The sequence below is a fragment of the Lynx canadensis genome, chromosome F1 (assembly GCF_007474595.2).
Source record: "Lynx canadensis isolate LIC74 chromosome F1, mLynCan4.pri.v2, whole genome shotgun sequence".
NCBI classification, from domain to species: Eukaryota; Metazoa; Chordata; class Mammalia; order Carnivora; family Felidae; genus Lynx; species Lynx canadensis.
The window spans coordinates 2415040-2428940 of NC_044319.2; the positions used below are offsets into that span (position 1 = coordinate 2415040).

Genomic DNA, 13901 nt, shown 5'->3' on the forward strand with positions numbered 1-13901 from the left:
GGGATTCGGGTTGCTAACTTTGGACGTCCAGGAATAACACTGCTGTGAACATCGCTGTCCAGACCTACCTGTTCGAGTCCCTGCTTTCAATTCTTTCGAGAAGGGCGGGGGCAGGGGGAGAGAATCCCAAGCAGACCCTGCACTAACAGCCAGGAGCCCGAGGCAGGGGTCCATCCCACCAACGGGGAGGGGAGATCGAGACCTGAGCTGAAATCGAGACTCGGACTCGTGCTTGACCTCCTGAGCCACCCAGCCGTCCCTCTGTGCCTCTAAATGACACATTGTTTACTTTGGCAAGTTTTTAACCTTTATTTCAAGAAGTCGTTTAGTCATCTGGGGGTGCAGGTGCTGGGGGAACCCCGCCTTCCCGTGGACACCCTGGTGGGCAGTTCCCAGCAGGTGCGCGCGCGAAGGGGACTCGTGGCTCGTGGGAGAGGCTTGCTGGGCAGACTGACCCGGATCGAGGGGCAGGGAGGCCTTCTGAGGACGTAACTTATGAAGTTTGACGGTGAAGAAGCGCCACATGCGACGGCCGTGTGGAGGGCACGCAGGTTCGAGAGAAGGCTTTAAAAAAAATTTTTTTTAATGTTTGCTTATTTTTGAGAGAGAGGCAGAGCTCAAGCAGGGGAAGGGCCAGAGAGAGAGGGAGACCCAGAATCCAAAGCAGGCTCTGGGCTCTGAGCTGTCAGCACAGAGCCCGACGCGGGGCTTGAACTCACAGACCGTGAGATCATGACCTGAGCCGAAGTCCGGTGCTTAACCGACTGAACCACCCAGGCGCCCCTGAGAGAAGGCTTTTTTGGGAAGAAGAACTCAGTCCAAAAATAGGGCGCAAGGGGAGAGGGAAGGGTTGCAGACACCTGGCCCGCAGGGCGAGTTCCAGCACTGCAGGGGGGTGGGGTGCGAGTCCCGGAGCAGGGTGTCTCCAGGATCCCCATGCTTCTCTGCTCCGCAGTCCCCCTGGCAGGGCCTGGGAAAGACAGGGCGGACAGCAGGGAGGGGGCCCTCAGGGCAGAGAGCAGGGGTGCAGAGCAGTGGCAAGGGCAGTCAGGGCGGAAAGCAGGGGAGGGGGCGCTCTGGGCAGAGGGCAGGGGTGGGGGCGCTCAGGACGCAGAGCAGGGGTGGAGGGCAGAGGCTGGGCGCTCAGGGCGCAGAGCAGTGGGGAGAGCAGGGGTGGAGGCGCTCAGGGCGGAGAGCAGGGGGCGGGGGCGCTCAGGGCGCAGAGCAGGGGTGGAGAGCAGGAGCGGGGGCGCTGGGGTGCGGGGAGAGCAAGGGCGCAGAGCAGGGGCGGGGGCGCCCGCAGCCTCGGGCTCCCCCCGCCCCCCCCCCCCCAGCACGAAGAGGAACCGCTCCGCCCACCCCTCAATCTGTCGCCTGGTCACCCTCTGCCGCGTTCTATTGATAGGCGCCCGAGCGGTTCCGCCTCAGCACAGAGCCAGGTGGAGTCTATGAAAAGCCTCCTGCAGGCAGACGGCGGGGGCTGCAAGCGGGAGGGGCTCGGGCTTGCAGCCGCCCCCACCCCTGCCCTTTCCTTTGACCTCCTCCCCTCCGGGGCCGGTGAAGCCCGCAGAAACAACACCAGAGGTACTCCGCCGCCCCTCGGAGATGTCCCCCCCGCAGGGAGGGCCGGATGACGCCTCCAGGGTCCTCGCAGGGAAGAGCTTTGGAGGGCAGTGACACCAGGGAAGGTTCTGGAGGCTGTTGGGAGGCCGCACCTCCCGGTCCAGCCAGGGTGCAGGGACCGGCAGGGGGTCACTTCTGTCCCTTTGCCCCGGGGACCGTGGACGGGCAGACGACAGCTGTGGGACTTCTCTGGGCTCCTTTACAGCCGGGCGTCTCGTCCTTCGTGTATGCTTTGACGTATCCGTTGTAACTGCCGCCATCCCTCCCCCGCCCCGCACCCCGGGTAATAATGGCAGCCAGTGCGGTCACGGTCAAAGGCAGGTGGCCCGAGCCCAGGGGCCCGGGATCTGGGGTTCCCATCACAGAAGGTGACTCAAGCCTTTTTCCGTTCAGGGGAGACAGAGGCCCAGGGCAGCCGGCTCCCCTGCTCTGTCCACCAAGCACGGGCTGTGCCTCTGTCCCGCTCCCTGGCTCTCCCTCTGCCAGCTGGGTAGGTGACAGGGCTCATCTGGGGAGCGGGGGGGGGGGGAGGGGGCAGCCTCCCTGGGGTGCTTCCGGGTCTGTGTCGGTGGAGAGTGTGGGGTCCACGCGGGAGGCATGGCAGACTGCCAGGCCAGGTTCCCAAGCCCCAGCGGTGGAGGCGGGAGGGACCCCTGTGCAGGGCATGGTGTGCAGCCTGAGGGCGGCCCCCCGGGCTGATGCCATCAGACCCACACGTGTGTGTGTGTGTGTGTATGTGTGTGTGTGTGTGTGTGTTTTCCACTGCATTCCTTGCCAGGATGGAAAAACTGGGAGATTTCAGTAAAAAAAAAAAAAAGTCCGGAGTTGCAGCTTCTTTGACAAACAGAAAGATCTGGCATCACGGGTCCACTTGACTGAAGGACAGAAGCTGTTGGGGTGGGGGCCTGAGCCACGCCCGCGCCTCTAGCAGTCAGGGTGTGATAAGAGCTGGACCCCCGGTCCCAATGGCCCGTCCTCTGGGCTGCTGTCCTGGGCTGATAAACGAGCCAGCGTGGCTCCCCAGCACCAGATGCTTCTAGATACATTTTAATCTCACTTCTGCCACTTGGCAATGCCCCTCATCTCACCCTCTGCCTCCTCCTGTCACTTCCCAGCGAGCAGCTGCCTTTGTGATCTGGCTTTTGGGAGGGCAGAGGAGCCCCCTGAGCAAGGCCAACCCCAGCGGCCAAGGATGAAGCAGGGGACAGGATGGGCGGGGAGCTTGCTGGGCTCCCGGATGCTTTGTCCCCTCGGGAAGCTCTAGAGGGAAAGCCTTGATGGGATCTCAGGTGGCCTTGCCCGCTTGACTTGGGCAAGGCATTTGAGGACGGTCTCAAGTCCTTTCAGCCACACCGAAAAAATGTGGGCCGGTGGATAGCGGCATCTACACGTAGAGAGACCACACCCAGACAGTTGTGGTCATTGGATGGACGTCAGCGTGGGTCGTCAAGAGTGCCAGTGTTCGCCAGAAGGAAAATGGAAAATATGTTTTTGCTGTGCATTTATGGGACAAACCCCACGGTGCTGAGATTAAGAGCCTGGAGATGAGCAGACACAGGTTTAAATACCGGCTCTGCCGCTCGTTAGCTGTGTGACTGCAGGCAGATCGCTGGCGCTGTCCAGAGGTCTAGTTTCCTCATCTATAAAGAAGGTATAGCAGCGATACTGTCTTGTCGGGTTGCTGTCTTGTGAGGATTACACGGTCTAGTCACAGGAGGGCACTCAGTAAACGTCCCCTTCGGTGACATCAGGCAGCATTGCTGTGGGAGGACGGGGACAGAACACTGAGCGGCAAGGCGTGGTGTTGTTACCCAGTGAAAATGTGTACCTGCCTCACTGCTACAAACCCTACACTCTGTCTGTCGTCCACCTGGGACAGAGCCGGGCGGCAGGCGGAGGATCACAGGGTCTCGCGCCCCCCCCCCCCGGACACTCGGGGACTGTGTTAGTGTTTTGGCTTCACGTATTAAGAGGGACACGTGGGACATTTTGCCTAAAAAGAGAAGCGTTCTTTCCCCCTTGCGTCCCACCCTCCAAGCGCCTGGCACATAGCTAATGCTCAATAAATGTTGAGCCCTGGAGAAGAAAGAGGCTTGGCGGGGGGTGGGGGGGGGGCGGGTGACAGTTCACGGTGACTTGGAAGCCTGTGCTAATGGTGGTGAGGGCAGGAGGGCCTCCCCGTGTAGCCAGCCTCCCCCCCCCCCCCCGAGGAGATCCCATGGTCCTTATTATAGTTATCGAAGTACTGTGTGTACAGAGTCAAGATCAAGTACTTACAAAAGCTTATAATGGTCACAGTGGATCCTGCCCTTTCCTGTCCCACTCCCCAGAGGCAGCTGTAGTTGTACAACGGGCTCCCCTGGAGATATTTGCAGTAGGAAAGGGCTGGGAATGGCTTCCCCAGCGGCGGGAAAACAATGAAGAATCTCTTTATGAACCAATGTAAAATGATCTCGGCATCTATTAAGTGCAAAAAAATGAGGGGCAGATGAGTCCGCCTGGCATTTGCTATCAGTAATCAAAACAGGGGGAAAAAAGATGTCTGTGTGTCCCAGTGTCCCAGAGTGCTCGGGGAAGTCCCGGCCGACCACGACAAGCGCTGGGCAGAGGCCTGAGGGGGGTGAGCGGATAGAATTTAGGGTGACCCCACTGATCCCGGTCTGCTGGCGTTCACCCCCCTTGAGTGTGGCAAAGGCGATGGGGGGGTTACTGCCACTTACTGTTGGATGAGGCTCCTTCTTAGCGGACTGGGACCAGAGGCCGTCCCCGTGGGCTTGACAGAGGCCACGGCCGAGGTGGAGAAGCCCACGCGGCAGGGAACCGTGGTGGCTTCTGGGGGCTTTCTGTAGCCCGTAGGTCTGACGGCAGTAAGGAGCTGGGACTCTCAGTCACGCAACCACAGGGAGATGCTTCTGCTGACAACCTGAGTGAGTCTGGAAGAAGATTCTTCCTAGGTCGAGCCGGCGGATGAGGACACAGCCCGGCTGCTTTGGTCTGGGACCTAATGGGGCTGCAGAGGGCCCATGCCCAGCCCCCTGACCCAGCGAAACTGTGAGATGATGAATATCTGTTAGCCCTTGACTGTCTGCTCACCTTTCAGAGAAGCTCTGTGAAGCCACCCCAGGCTCTGAATGCGTGGGGGCTGCTGGTCTTCGGGGATCTTTCTCTCCGGGGCACTTCAACTACCAGAGAGGAGAATCCTCTATCTGCCTGCCCGGGGACAGGGTGCCTCGGCAGGAGCAGAGGACGGGAATCGGAAATCCACCGTGAAGTTTCAGGACTGCATTCCTGAACCTTCCTCCCCTCCACGCTCGGCCTGGGATCCCCAAGCTTCTCCAGAGAACAAGCTTTGGGCTTCTCGCCCCGGTGCGTGGCGGGGGAGGGACTCTGGGGTCCAGCTCGAGCAGGCTTCCACGCAAACCCCCCACCCCCTTTTTCCGCCCCACACTCGACCACTGCTCTCTGCACCTGTTGCCTCCCCGTCCCGAGTGTGTCTGGTTTTCCGCAGGCAAATGGGTTCGCTTCTCATCTGGAACCTGCCTCGCCGGAGCTTTAGTTTACAGCCCCCTCTGCCAACTTTCCTTCTCCATCTGCTTTCCGTCTTCTTTAAACTTTGTTGAAATCTCCTGTCTATAATTATCGCGTCTCATTTTCTCCTAGGCTTTGGGTTTACTTTCAAAGAATGCATTTGCTTTCCTCTTGGGGGGGGGGTGGATTTGGAGGAAGAGAGGACAAGGACCTGTAGACGCGTCTTGTGCTACCGGCTGGGGCTCCGGGGCCTCTCCGGCATCCCCTGAGGGCTCCGAGCAGGGGCTGAGCTCAGACAGCTCTGGGGGGAGGGTGAAGGAGGAGCGGGCAGCCCGCAGGCACCCCGCCGTCCCAGGGAGGTGGACGTCTCGGACAACAGGCACGTGCAGTTGACCTTGGGGACCTTCGTCCTCCGGGAGTGGGGTTTGGCTCAATGACTGGGGTCTGAGTTTTGGGGAAGGTAAGATACCTAGTCCCAGGGCATGGCTCAGATGGGGATACCGAGGCAGATTGTGGCAATACGGTTCTGGGGACTGAGTTACAGAAAGAGGGAGGGCCAAGGGGACGAGCCGAGTGTCCTGGAATCTGAGCTGGAATACCCGCAAGGCAGACAGTCAGGGCCCTGTGACAGCGGGGGGCGGGACTGATTCTCACGCAAGGGCCCGGAGGTGACGTCAGGTGGACACAAGACCTGGAGGCAAGGAATACCGGAGAGTCTCTTCCACCAACAGGTCTTGAACTCAAATTGTCCCTCCCCCCCATCTCCCCCAGGACCTTTCCTGGGGCAGGGACTGGCTTTGACCCCTCATCGGCTCTGGAGGGAGACACACACCGTCGTCCGCTGGGAACCAGACAGGCGTGCTGGTAACTGACCGTCTGGATGAGCTGGGCGGGGGGGGGGGGGAACGAGCCTCTGCCGAGCAAGTGCGTTGCAGACATTATCTCCTTTCATCTCGCCATCGGCCCTCAAGGCGGGTCTTCCCCATCAAGCGGACGACGAACCAAGGCTCAGAGAGGCTGACCGGGTCGGCCAGGATCACACAGCTGGTAAGCGGCAGACCCAGAGCCAAGTCAGGCCCGCCTCAGTCTCTCCCCACGTCACCTGCCACCTCGCGGCCTCCCGAGGAGTGACTCGTGCTCCTTCGTGGCAGGAGTGGGGTCCCATGCCTTGACTGCCAGGCTCCTGTGCAAACACCGAGGCTGTCGCTGAAGCCGAACAAGGCTGGAATGAACCTATGGGCGTGCCTGTCTCCTGACGCAGCACACGCGGAAGCCCCGGGGGGCCAGACAAGCCTGATGTCTGCCTCTCCCGGCACACGGCCCTGGGGGCAGGATATGCCCTGTGGAGCCAGTAACAGGATTTCATTTGCAAGCCTGCTCTAAGTCTGCGGTGTTCATCGGGTCTGGGGCATTGCGAGCCCTGACGAAGCATCTGTGTTATCCGGGAAGGGCTGGTCCAGCCGGTCTGTGCCGATGTGTCCCGGGTCCTGAACCCGAGTCCGCCCCCGGCTGCTGCCTGGGCCCACCTTGCAGGGGTCTGAGCTCAGACTCGGAAGGAGGTTCCGGCAGAAGGGAAAATGTATGGAGACAGGTCACGCGCTAGACGTAGAAATGAAACATAACAGGCACACGAGAGCGGACGGACTCAGCCCAAGCAGAGGCCCCTGGAGACAGCGGCCCCTCACTGAGTTCATCCGACCCTCCCGCCACCCCCCTGCAGGAGTTTTTATCCCCAGTTTACAGAGGAGAAAGCGGGGCGACTCACCAGACCGTACGGGGCTGGAGAGGAGACAAGGTGGGGTCCCGATGGCTTGGTCAGGGCCCAGCCCCCCAGCCTCTGGCTCTCAGCCTCCTTGGGCCTCGCTCAGCCTTCTAAGGCAGCGGGGACGGAACCCCAAGCCCCACCTCGTCACGATGCTTTGGTGGTAGGGAAGGGGACCCTGGGTTTAAACCCTGCTGAGCCCCCTGGCGGCCCTGAGAGCAGTGAAGCTGTCTGGGTGGGCACAGCAGGGAGGAAGGCTCAGAGAGAAGGGGCGAGAGGGGTCGTGCCTGGGCCCCACTGGATTCCGCTGGACACCCCGCCCTCTGGAGCTGTCTCTGACTTATTTGATTCCAACTGTAATAAAAACCCCACTGAACCGCACGCAGCGCAGGGGAGGCCCGGGAGGGTGGAGGCTACAGGCTGAGTTGTCCTCAACGGGCTCGGGTGCCCACAGTCAGAGCTCGGGGACGGGAGCCCTGTGCAGACACAGCGGGGGCTCGGGGGCAGGAGAGGGGCCGGCACTGCCCTCCTTTTCCTCAGTCAAGCCTCCACAGAACTGCTTCTCCCGGGTCGGCCCTGGGCCTCCACCCACCCGGTCTCAGGGCCCGCGGGCCGCACACCAGGACCCCGGGAAACAGGCCGCAGGCTCCCTTATGCTACTGGCGTCGTTAGACTGGAATCCCAGCTCCGGGCCCCCTCCTAAGCCTCTAACCACATCGTCCTTACTCTTCCAGCCTCTGTCTTTGAGGCTCATCTCCCGCTCTGGCCTCACCTCGCTCCGCTCCACTCAGGGCCAACTCTCCAGCGTTGACTTCCCGAGCTTCTGGTCCCTTCTGGGCCACAGTGGCCCCCCGGCCCTGGGCCCTTCCTCCAGCCAGCCTGCTTCACCAGGGTCCCGCGGGGGTCCAGGCAGGCTTGGGTGTTGCCCTACCGGGGGGGCTCCTGAGAGGTCGGGGTGATGGGGCCGAGGAGGCAAGCATCAGGACAGCGGATCCTTGCCCACAGTGGGAACGGGTTTCAGCATTTTATCCACAGGTACAGCCGCACAGTGCAAACCAGCTGGTCAGCAGCCCCGGCTGGTCCCGCCGAATGACGGTTGGATAGAAAAACAGGTCTCGATCGTAGGGGCTCGAACTCACACACCGTGAGATCACGACCTGTGTGGAAATCGAGGGTCAGCCGCTTAACCGCCTGAGCCCCCCAGGCGCCCCCTGTTTGCTCTTGCTGAGAGGAGGTGGGGGGGAATGGAGGGGAGAGGTAGCGGTCAAGACCTCAGGCTCTGACATCGCACTGTCCTGGTTTGACAGCTGGCTGCGTCACGGGCTGTGTGACCTTGGGAAAGTTGCTTACCCCCTCTGAGCCTTGGTTTCCTCATCTGGTACACAAGGCTAAACTAATATTATTCTAAGTAACTTCGCTCTGATGGTCCAAGCTGCCTCTCACCCTTCCGGACGGTCAGGCCTCCGGGGATCAGGGCAGGGTGGGTCCAGCCTGGAGGACCAGCCGCCTGCTAGAGGCTTCCTTTTTAAGTACAGCCAGACGCTCACGGCACTAAACGGGGTCTGTTTCAGGGGCCGCTTGTATTACAGCGGGTGGATCCGGGCTGCCTTCTTTCAGAGCTTTGCAGGCGTGTGTACTTAGACCAGCAATCTGTCTTCGCATGTACCCTCCGATCCATTGTTCCACCAGACATCACGACTCCAGCCCCGATCCCGGCCGAAACTGATGACAAACGATCTGTCCTGCCCGGAAGTTTCCACCTCAGCCCCGCGGCGCTCTTCTCACGCACGAGCCCGAGAGGCCGCTGGTGACCATGACAAGCAGTTAGAGTTCTCATACCTTTGAAATGGAGATAATTGCTCGGTTTTTTCTTCTTAAAAAATTTTTAACGGTTATTCGTTTTTTGAGAGAGAGAGAGAGAGAGAATAAGTGGGGGAGAGGTAGAGAGAGAGAGAGAGAGAGAGAGAGAGAGAGAATCCCAAGTAGGTTCTGCACTGTCAGCTTAGAGCCCGATGTGTGGTTCGAACTCACAAACCTTAAGACTGTGACTTGAACCAAAGTGGGCCATTTAACCAACTGAGCCGCCCAGACGCCCCCTGATTTTTAATGCTGGTAATTTGTAGATCAGGATTTGTATACACTGCCTGACGCTGATGCCGCAGCAGACCCCATCCCTTTCGGGACGCCCACCTGTGACCTGTGCGCACGCTCGGTCCCGGGCGGGCGGCAGGTGCTGGAAGGCGGGCGAGACGCCCAGATGCGCGGAGCCCGTATGTTTCGCACATTAGGCGTGGAAAGAGACCAGGCTGCATTTGCTTCTTGTCAAGCACTAAAGCTTAATTGGGCCAGAAATACTCCCCAGTTCCTGCTTCTGGAAGACAGATCTCGACTGTCGCCGAGCATCTGTGGTCCCCGGAAGGGACTAGGGGAGTTCTGTGGGCTGGAGGCTTTGAGAAGGAGATGTTTTCCCCCCTCCGCGCCAATTGTGTGCATGGCGTTTGCTTTTCTTTGAACCTCTGTGTCTGGAACGTGGGCCCTGGGGCTGACGTCCTGAATGCGCACGGGGAAGCGTGCCCGCTGAACCCTGGTCCCGCAGGGTGAGAGCCAAGGGGGGCCCCGAGCGGGGCGGGGCGGCTCAGGGAAGGCCTCCAGAGGCAGGCGGGGGGGACTCTGGAGAGCTGACGACCTTGGAGGAAAGGGGGCGCAGGCAGGGGAAGCTGGGGTGCTCAGGCGTGGAGGCAGCATGTTCACCCGCTCCCTTCTTTGGAGGGTACCTGGTGCGGGTGCAGCAGCCAACAGGGCAGATCGGCTCCCGCCCCTGCCGTCGGGGAGGGGGAGGCGGAGGAGGGCAGCGAGCAAAGGCAGGCTTTGATGATCTCTGCTCCTGGGTGTGCGCGGGCGGAGCCCGCGGGGGGCGTGAAGGGCACCGCCAGGCCAGCCAGGTGTCTGGGGGAGCAGGGAAGGCGGCTGGCTGGGGAGGGCCGTGCGGGCACCCCCGGGGGCAGGGAGGAGGTCGCGGCACGTCAGGGCCAGGCCCTCTGCCCTGCGAAGGGATCCGTTACCTTATTCCACCCAACCCCCCAACCAGCCCAGAGGTGCACGGAGAGGGGCCGTGACTCACTCCAGGTCTCCATACAGGTGCTCCTGCCTGGGAATGGGGGTGGGGGGGGGGTGGGCACGGCTCGCTGGAAGGTTGGCCTTCCCGAGGGAGGTGGGCAGAGAGGGAGGGCAGGTCCCGGGGCCTTGGGAACGTTCTCGGGGGGGGGCTGTGCGTTTCCGGGCGAGCCCCCGCCCAAGTGACCAGAGACACCTTCCTGGGTTCCCCCACCCCTTTCTGTGTCCCCTCCTCAGTTCCAGCCCCTTCTCTCGCCAAAGCCCCTTCTGCATGTCCTCCCCCCCCCCCACGCCCAACCGGGCAGGCTGCGAGGCTGGGGTGAGTCTGCAAGTGTAAGCTGGGGACTCTCACGGGGCTGGTGAGCAGAGGGGCCCAAAGCTACCAGGGTCTTAAAAGGCCAATTAATGCCACTGGGGCCACAGCCAGGCCCCCACTGGCCTTTCACTGTCCCCTGGGGCCATCCTTCAATCCGCATGGAAGTCTGAAAGCATCTCCGTAGAGACGTCAGTCAGTCCCCTGGACAGAGAGCGCGGTGCGCCCCAGCTCTGGAGTGTGTCCGTCACTTGTCTGCGAGCTGGCCCGCCAGTCATGATGAGGCTCGGGTGTCTTCTCAACAGGACAACCAAACGGCCACACGTGAGCATCAGAGGGGTCTTTGGAGCTGCGTCTGTTTCGTGGCCTGTCCCTACCCCCCCCCCCCCCCCCAGGCACGGCCCGGCCGCGGCTCACACAGCACCCGGACCCCAGCTTGCTGGGAGTCCCCTCCGCCCTGCCCCCCCCTCCCCCAGCCCCCGACCCGCGCGCAGCAGCTCTCCCTTTAATTAGCAGCTCTGGAACGAATTAAAGCGTCTCCATGGAGTGGAGACGCCGAGGTGTCTCAGAATGATCCTGAGAGGGCTAAGGGGGTGGGGGGGGGAGGGTTCTGCAGAGGCTGGGGCAAGGTCAGCCCTCTGTCCCCAAGAAGAGGACCTCGCTGGCCCATGCAGGCAGCTGGGGGGCGGGGGGCGGGGGAGAGACGGCGGGATGCGGTTCCTAAGTGGGCTTTCGTTCACACGGCAGGCAGCTCCTGGCACCCGCCCTGCTGTTGTGCCGGAGGGACAGCGTAAAGCCCTCCTCGGAGGAGGGCATCAGCCCTGCACGGGGGAGCGGGGGCGGGGCCGGGGGCGAGAGGGTTGGGGGGAAGAACCTCGGGGGACAGGAGTGTCACTTGGGCCAGCCCACCGGTCCCTCCTTTCCTCCCTGGTTCAGCCCCAGCAGTGAGCTCAAGATACGCTGCTTCCTGACCCGCTCCCGCCCCAGGCAAAGCCCGGACCAGGAAGGTTCTCGAAGGGGACAGCAGGGTCTTTTCGCACAGTTGAAGGCACAGAAGTGGGGATGGGGATAAAAAGGTCAGGACGGTGAAAGAAGAGGGCGTGTGAGACCGACATGCTACTTCCCCTGACTCTGACACGCACCTTCACGCAGACACGTGCACGTGTGTAAGTGCACACACACACAACAACAACGTGAGTGTGCGTGCACACACACGCATGACCACACACACGCACGCGTGCATGCACACACACGCAAGCACGCACACGTGCACACACAAGCGCGCGCACAAGCACACAGCACACACACGAGGGTGCACGCACGCAGCATGCACGCACAAGCACACGCACACATGCACACGAGCGTGCACGCGCACACAGCATGCACACGCACACACATGCACATAAGCGCGCACACACAGCATGCACACGAGTGTGCACCCACGCAGCATGCACACACAAGCACACTCACACATGCACACGAGCGTGCACGCGCGCACAGCATGTGCACGCTCGCACAGCATGCACACGCACACACATGCACATAAGTGCGCGCACACACAGCATGCACACGAGTGTGCACGCACACACAAGCACATGGCACACGCACGCCCATACACGTGCACGCACGCATGGCACACACGCACAGGAGCACGCACCGCGCACAAGCGCATTGCACATGAGCGTGCACACACACACGTGTGCAGGCACGCACGCGTACACACACACATACACGCACGCACATTCTCAGATACAGATGGCAGACGGAAGGAGTGAGAAAAGAGAGGGAGATGGGCGGATGGAGGGCCGTGTGACGGGAACCCCGCTCCCTAACCATCACTCAAGCTGGAGCAACCAACAGCGGGTGGCCCCTTATCACTGCTTTTGAAATACGCCTGCAGTTGGCAAGCATGCGCCTGGGGGGCGGGGGTGTCTTTGGTGCTGGCCGTCCTGCCCAGCGCCGGGCGACACAGATCTGCCTTTAGGCCCCTTTGCAGTCTCCGGGCGAGAACCATCGGTATTCCGGCCGCCCCCTCCGTGGGCTCCCCCCCGTGCCCGGGCCTCTGGGGCTGCGCGGTCGTGTCCCGGGTGGGGGGATGCCTAGAGCTTAGCCCCACTTTGGGCGTCACTGCAGGGACCACCCCCCCCCCACCACCAAACTTGGATCCAGACCCTGGAACCCGCCCCCTGTTCCTGAGCTCAGGGCCCCCTTGTAACCTGAGTCGGTGATGATGTGTTTATGACTCGTGTCACGGTCCCGTGGAGGGAGGCTCTCCTCACTATTACCAGCCCCTTGTTTTGTCCCTAGCCCCCTGGGTCCCCCTGTCCCCTGAGGCCTGAGACCACGTGGCCGTCCCCAAGGATGTCCGACTGTTGCCTTAGCTCCTGACGCCAGCCCTGTGCCTAGATCATGTGCCACCTGTTTGCGGTGACCTTTTCTTCAGCTCCCCGGGGTGACCACCGGGCCACACCTGAGCTGGCTCTTGCCGCTCCCTCCCAATTAAATGCCGCTTGCTTCGCATCGGAGCCCCAGCCCGGGGTCTGACGGTGATGACGGCAGCGAGGACACCGCGGCGCTTACTCCTGTACGTACGTTGCTTCTCTTTGCTTATGAGAAAACAGGAGCCAGAAAGAAAGGGACAGGATTGTGAGGAATCCCTGTGTACCCATCACCCAAGTCACGGCCCATCTTGTTCGCTCGGTTCCGCCCGCTTTCGCTGGCGTTCGTTTGTTTGCTGGAGAATTTTGAAGCCGATCCTAGAGGCCGTGACATTTGGGTCAGAACGAATCTGGGTCATTTTGAACTGGTTTGATATGTTCGCGTGTAAGACGCAGCCGTCAGGTCACTGTCGCGCCTAGCGCGTGTTAACTTCATGACCTGTACCGGATGGTCTTTAACCAGCTTGGTTTGTCCAATCGGCGCCCCCTGAGGCCTGCATATTCGCTCATCGGTTGTCTCCTTGGACCCCTCCATTCCTTTCCCTCCCCCACTTAGAGACCCCTGGCCGTCTGCCCCGTAGAATGCTCCGTCTTCCGGACTGCGATGAATGCTGCCTTATGATGTCAGGTGACTTATTCCTCCCTGTTCCATACTTTCCGTAAGCTGTTATTCAGGCAGAGGTGTGTGAAGGCTGGAGAACCACCGGGGACAGACCTCCTGGAGGAAGAGGAATTTTATCACTGACGTCGCTCAGGGCGGCTGGTGCCCGGTGATAATAAAAAGCAAACTGACTTTGTGTTGGTTTTATTATTGGTTTAAAATTCTCTGTCGCCTGCACACGGGTGGACCCCTGCCTCCCCCGACCCCCTCCTTGGCCACTGGGTCCCAGTTGCATTTTTCAGGCAAGAAGATTTTTACGGGTCGTGTTGTATGCTCTTGACCTCGTCCGGCACCAGGCGCGGGGTCTGGTTTGTCTTGTCAGGTGGGTTCAGGTCGTACCAGCGAGATGGGCTTAGCAGCTCAGATCCGTGATTTCCTTAGAGGTTGCAAACTTGTGATTTTTCCAGGCTATCATTTCTTCTGATTTGTTGTCTGACGATTACCTTTTACAAAGAAGATCTC

General features: G+C 60.9%; 2 long non-coding RNA genes across 8 annotated transcripts; one reads left to right on the forward strand and one right to left on the reverse strand.

The window, feature by feature from the left end:
• Positions 1-284: 284 nt before the first annotated feature.
• LOC115505093 lies at positions 285-1585 on the reverse strand. Its single transcript, XR_003965914.2, has 3 exons — positions 1360-1585; positions 861-970; positions 285-564 (listed from the first exon to the last, which is right to left on the reverse strand). It is a non-coding gene; the product is annotated as an uncharacterized LOC115505093 (long non-coding RNA).
• A 7777-nt stretch (positions 1586-9362) lies between these two features.
• LOC115505190 lies at positions 9363-13586 on the forward strand. 7 transcript variants are annotated; one of them, XR_003965945.1, is made up of 5 exons: positions 9363-9510; positions 10002-10051; positions 10265-10664; positions 12722-12924; positions 13443-13586. It is a non-coding gene; the product is annotated as an uncharacterized LOC115505190 (long non-coding RNA). The 7 variants fall into 7 exon arrangements; XR_003965949.1 differs by having other exon boundaries at positions 13360-13444; XR_003965944.1 differs by lacking the exon at positions 13443-13586 and adding an exon at positions 13335-13431 and having other exon boundaries at positions 12648-12924.
• Positions 13587-13901: the final 315 nt, after the last annotated feature.